We start from the raw sequence: 6156 nt of genomic DNA, 5'->3' as shown, positions 1-6156 counted from the left end.
ATTATTATTTTAATTTGCATATATCTAATGATAAGTAACTTTGAGCATTTTTTCACGTCTCTTGGCCATCTTTATGTTTATTTTTATTATTCACAAAGTATTCTTTTTTAAAATATATTTTATTGATATTTTACAGAGAGGAAGAGAGAGGGATAGAGAGTTAGAAACATCGATGAGAGAGAATCATCGATCAGCTGCCTCTTGCACACCCCCTACTGGGGATATGCCCACAATAAAGGTACATGCCCTTGACCAGAATCGAACCTGGGACCTTTCAGTCTGCAAGTCGACGCTCTATCCACTGAGCCAAACCGGTTTAGGCTCACCAAGTATTCTTTCAGGATATGAGCTTTATTAGACAGCCTGGCTTATGCTGTTTACCATTTTATAACAGCATTGAATACATTTTCTGGCACATGGTTAGTACTCAGTGAATATTTGTCTAGTCAGTGGATAAATGAAGAAAGGGAAGGATTAAACAACAACTCACATTTATTAAGTAATAGCAGTGTTTAAGCAATGAAATAACTCTTGGTGACAAAAGTGTAAGAAAAATCTTGATAAGCAATTATTGTCAGAGATCATCTGAAGTACATAGGGGCTGTTATTAATATTTTATTATCAATGAACATTTAGGAGTTTTTACCCAAAACTTTATGACTATTTCCTGATAATAAAAAAGCACTATTTTTTCAGATGCATTTTTTTTTTCAGATACATAGTGAGTGGGGTAAACTTAAGTTATCCGTTTAGCAGAGGAAAGTGCTACTCTCCCATTCTTGGCAAGTGGAAGCATTTTGTACACAAAGCAAAACAGTATCCTAAAATAAGCACACTGTTTCCTTGTGGAAGCACATGGGTGGTCTTGTTACAGGGAATTAGAACCTGTGTGCAAGCAAGCGCTTGGTTTTGGCCTTTTTTTTTTTTTGGCTGACTTCCAGGGGTGCGAGGGAAATCACAAAAAGCCAAGAGGTTTGCATTCTGGCCCCTGACCCTGAGACATGTTTCTAGGTACTCCAAACTGATTTTCAAGCTTCTGCTGCTGATACCTGAGAGCCTATTATTGCTTCATATAGATGTTAGGTTTATATTTATTTACTATCAGTACTTTCTTTAGCTTTTCCTTTGTTCTTCTTTAGATGTTTTCTCTTTTCACCCAATTTTTTGTATTATTATTATTTTAACTCCTTTTTAGCATTATGTCCTTTTAAACCCATAATCATTGTTTTTCTCGACTGCTTTATCTGTTTCACTGTATCTAAAAATGGTTTGTATCTAAAGATAGGTTATCTCCTATCTTGGTAACATATTATTCCTTTTTCTTTTATATATATATATGGCCAGGTGCACAAAATTCATGCATGGGGGTGTGTCCCTCAGCCCAGCCTGCACCCTTTCCAATTTAGGAATCCCTCTCACAATCCAGAACTGCTGGCTTCCAACTGCTCACCTGCCTTCCTTCCTAATTGCCCCTAACCACTATTGCCTGCCAGCCCGAACACCCCTTAACCACTCCCCTACCAGCCTGATTGATGCCTAAATGCTCCCCCACCAGCCTGTTTGTCCCTCACTGCCCTCCCCTGTAGGCTTGATCACTCCCAACTTCCCTCCTTGCAGGCCTGGTCCCTCCCAACTGCCAGCCCTTGCTGGCCATCTTATGTCCACATGGGGATAGCCATCTTGTGTGTTGGAGTGATGGTCAATTTGTATATTATTCTTTTATTAAATAGGATTAGATAGGATAGAGGTCTGGTGCACGTGTGGAGCCAGCTGGTTTGCCCTGAAGGGTATCCTGGATCAGGGTGGGGGTTCCCTTGGGGCGTGGGGTGGCCTTGGCGAGGGGCTTGTGGTGGTTTTGCAGGCTGGCCATGCCCCCCAGTGACCCAAGTAGAGGCCTTGGTATCTGGGATTTATTTATCTTCTATAATTGACATTTTGTAGCCTTGAGCAGAGCTAAGCCTTCTGCCTGCTCCATGGTTGCAGCCGTTTTTATTGGGATTTATTTATCTTCTATAATTGAAACTTTGTAGCCTTAAGCAGAAGCCAATGCAGGCCAGAGTAGGCAGAAAGCTTGGCTTCCTCCATTGCCAGGGAAACCTAAGCCTCTGGCTCTCTCCATGGCTGCAGCCATCTTGGTTGGGTTAATTTGCATACTCACTCCTGATTAGCTGGTGGGTGTGGCTTTTGAGTGTAGCTGAGGTATGGTCCATTTGCATATTACTCTTATTAGATAGGATATATATATATATATATATATATATATATATATATATATATATGTTTTACCTAATTATCTTCCTAAATATTTTTTACCAATTTCAGTCTTATGGCATTTAATTTCATCTTTAGTTGTTCTATAATCTCTCATTCTTAACTGTTTTATTTTATATTACAATTTATATTACTTATTTTTGCTCTTTTAAATATTTTATATTTAAGCTGTATTTAGTCAATTTTATTTTATAGTTATATATTTTGATTTGATTTTATTTGTTTTATTTATTTATTTATTTATTTTAATATATTTTATTGATTTTGTACAGAGAGGAAGGGAGAGAGATAGAGAGTTAGAAACATCGATGAGAGAGAGTCATCGATCAGCTGCCTCTTGCACACCCCCTACTGGGGATATGCCCGCAACCAAGGTACATGCCCTTGACCGGAATCGAACCCGGGACCCTTCAGTCCCCAAGCCGACGCTCTATCCATTGAGCCAAACCAGTCCCGGCCGATTTTATTTGTTTTAATTACTGAAATATATTTCAATATGAGAAGTTACACATATGCTGTTCAGTTAAGAAGAGTGCCTGCTCTGGGCAAAATCACTTAGTCTTTTTTTTTTCTTCCTTAACCTTTAATGGGTCCTCCTGAACCCCATGAAACTGTATCTCTATCAACAAGATTGAATATCTGATTGTAAATCATTAAGTTGAATAATAATAAGCCAGAATTTTGCAAACTCCATTGCCAGTATTAACACTGATGATGTGGTATAAAGTGATATATTCACATTATAAACAAGTTACTTTCCCTCAGAAATATCCGGGGACTGGGGACAGAGGGGCTTATTGGTAACGAGGCAATTTCCTGGTCACACCCCTGCCCCCCCATAATGCTCTATGGGAATACTTGGAATGCAGGCCTGAAACTTTCCTGTAATGAGCTAACCTGAGTGAATTTTAAGCACACTCAATTTGACAATCAGTGTCTTATATTATTCAGCTCCTTTATGTATAAGTAACTATATGAAATCTATAATTTCTCTCTTAAATAACCATTGGGCTCTGAGCAAATTATTTAAACAGAACAATAAAAATATATTTAGAAAGTGACTCTACAGATTGAATTACATATTGAAGAATTAAGCAGTTCCTTTAAGGTCCCAACTACCTGTAAAGAAGGCATGGAAAAGAGTCTTCAGATATTGCCCTGAAGCCTGCTTCATTCCAACCTGTATTCAAAGTCACTATGACCTAACAGCTTCACTTCAGTTGCAGAAAGTGCGAGATTCCCTGGTAACCCCTCTGTAGATCTACAGTTACACATAATATTAACAATATCGCTTTTGTCAAGGTAATCTTTTATTATAAGTGTGCACTTGTTCATACATCATCCCCTGATACAGACTGCGGGCTGCTCAATGGAAATGTTAATGTCTTTGTTCTTACAGTCTGTATTAGCAACAGTGCTTACCACCGAGTAGATGCTCAAATAAAATTTTTTGATTGAATAAAGTACTATTTATTTATTTGTTTGTTTGTCTTAAGATATATATTTATTATTATTATTATTTTTTACAGAGAAGGGAGAGGGATAGAGAGCTAGAAACATCGATGAGTAATAGACATTGATCAGCTGCCTCCTGCATACCTCCTACTGTGGTTGTGCCCACAACCAAGGTACATGCTCTTGACTGGAATCAAAACTGGAACCTTTCAGTTCAGAGGTCCACACTCTATCCACTGAGCCAAACCTGTTAGGGCAATACTATCGATATTTATTTAAACAGATAGAGTTTTCTGAAGATCCTGACTTGGGTTTCCCATGTGATGAAAATAGTATGCAATTTTAAAAATGTCTCTCTAAATGTAAAAGCTATTCAAGATACAGCCTCAAATGTATACCCTTATTGCTTTTACATTCTCACGAGGTAAGCAAAATACTTAGTTCTAGAGAATCAGAAATGGTAATATAGAAACTATATTTAGTAAAGACAATCAGATAGTTTCCTAGTGGATCATTCCTGTGATCATTTAAATCATTGTCTAAAACATAGGTGGAACATACTTTCCCTCCCCAGTGAGGTCAAGCTTGACTATGTAAGGCTTTTGCCCATGCAATTTGAGTGGACATAACATATGTAGAAGCCTTAAATATTCATGTGTAGTTTTGTTTCTATTTCGGTTTCAGTGCTTTACTTTGAAAAATAATATGCCTGAGGTAGGTGTGGCACCTTTTGCTTAGGTTGCAGAACAAGTAAACATGAAAGAATTGATCTGAACCACAGCTTACACCCAAGTCTAGCCAACACTCAGCCTGAAGCAGAGCTGCTCAGCCAAGCTTCATGTAGATCAGCTATCTGTCAAAACCTACAGACTCAGCCAAAGAGAACATATTCTTGTCGCAAGAACTGAATCTAGGGGTGATTTTGTTAGCAGCATGTTGTGGCAATAGTATTTTCATATAATTTCTCTAGAGCAAAGTGACTAAATACAAAAAGAAATATTTTGATATATGTCTTTAGAGTCATGACATAATTGTTGAAAGCTATTAATTTGTTCTCCAATATAAGTACAAAGTATTTTCAACCTTGGATAATAATCCTGGCTTCTCTAATCTCCACCTTTTAAAATGGCTTATTATCACTTTGTTAACTGGAAGAATTATTAATTGGGTAGTGGCATAGAAAATTGGTAGAAAGGAATCAATAAACATTACTTAGATTTTTCTTTGTGTGTAATTTGAGATTCCTATATCCAGCAAAGTCCATTCTTCTGCATGAAGCTTTCCCACAAGGGACTTCAATGAAATTATGATAGCACTTTTAGAAAGTACTTTACATTTCACATTTAATCATATACTCCTTAGTATTATTTTCTAGAGGTTCCACAGGTAAATTTTATTTCTCTAATGATATTGCCAAGTTTTGAAGTCACTTCTAATTCCATTGTGTCTTTCTATTGTGCCTTAAACAATCTTAAACACAAAGGAGACATTTCATAAATGGAGTAACTATATAGTATAATTTTTCTAATACATTCTGATTTATTATATTTTGTTCCAGAATACCTTAATAGTCCTATTTATTCTTAAATTATTCCAGCCTGGACAATGAGTTGTTTGGTCAATCTATTGATAAATAATTGCTGAGTGACAAAATTGTTCCTTTTATATACTTAAGTGTATATTGTTTACCATAAAAATAGAATTAAATTTGTAGACTTAAGGCAGTGTTAATGTAAATGTATCATTTTTATGTGAATTCTTACATTTGGCCTATTAATTGAAGAAAAATGGTGGTTAAATATCTATTTGCCTTCTGTAGCTTAAAGGACAGTATCTGATCTATATTCATGTCTGTATTTTATCATAATGTGATATGCCAATGTCCTCAATCTTTGTTTGTAAAACAGGAACTCGTGGTATATTTCAATTCTGTTTATACTTTATTTATATTTCAAAGGCATCAGCCCAAAGTAGCATGAGTTCAGCAAAGTATACAATAAAATGCTTCTGGTTAAGCATTTATCAATGCCTTTGGAGTCAAACAAGTCAATGAAAAGTGCTTTTAGCAGAGCTGTATTAAAACTGAAAGAAAATCAGACAATAAAACCCAAACTTCTGATTTCCTTGTCTAGAATTCACATTATTTATGACCTAAATCATCACTGACCTAAGATTATGTGTTTTAATGGGCTATGGAGATATAGCAAGCAAAGACTTGGGAATCATAAAGAATCAAGTTTAAAAGCCACTTTTGCTATTTACTAATTGGATGACCTTGACAATCTCTGAAAATGTCATTTTATCTGGAAAATTGAGAAGTTTATGTTTATCTATAATTCAAAAAACAGTGCTTGGCACAAATAATTGTTCAGTGACTAAATCTCATCCCTTATTTCTAAAAATGGTTGTAAGTTTGTATAAATACTTTAG

This window comes from Pipistrellus kuhlii, unplaced genomic scaffold, assembly GCF_014108245.1.
Source record: "Pipistrellus kuhlii isolate mPipKuh1 unplaced genomic scaffold, mPipKuh1.p scaffold_m20_p_2, whole genome shotgun sequence".
In the NCBI taxonomy this organism is placed as follows: Eukaryota; Metazoa; Chordata; class Mammalia; order Chiroptera; family Vespertilionidae; genus Pipistrellus; species Pipistrellus kuhlii.
The sequence above is the reverse complement of the archived record's forward strand: the minus strand, read 5'-3'. Positions refer to the sequence as shown.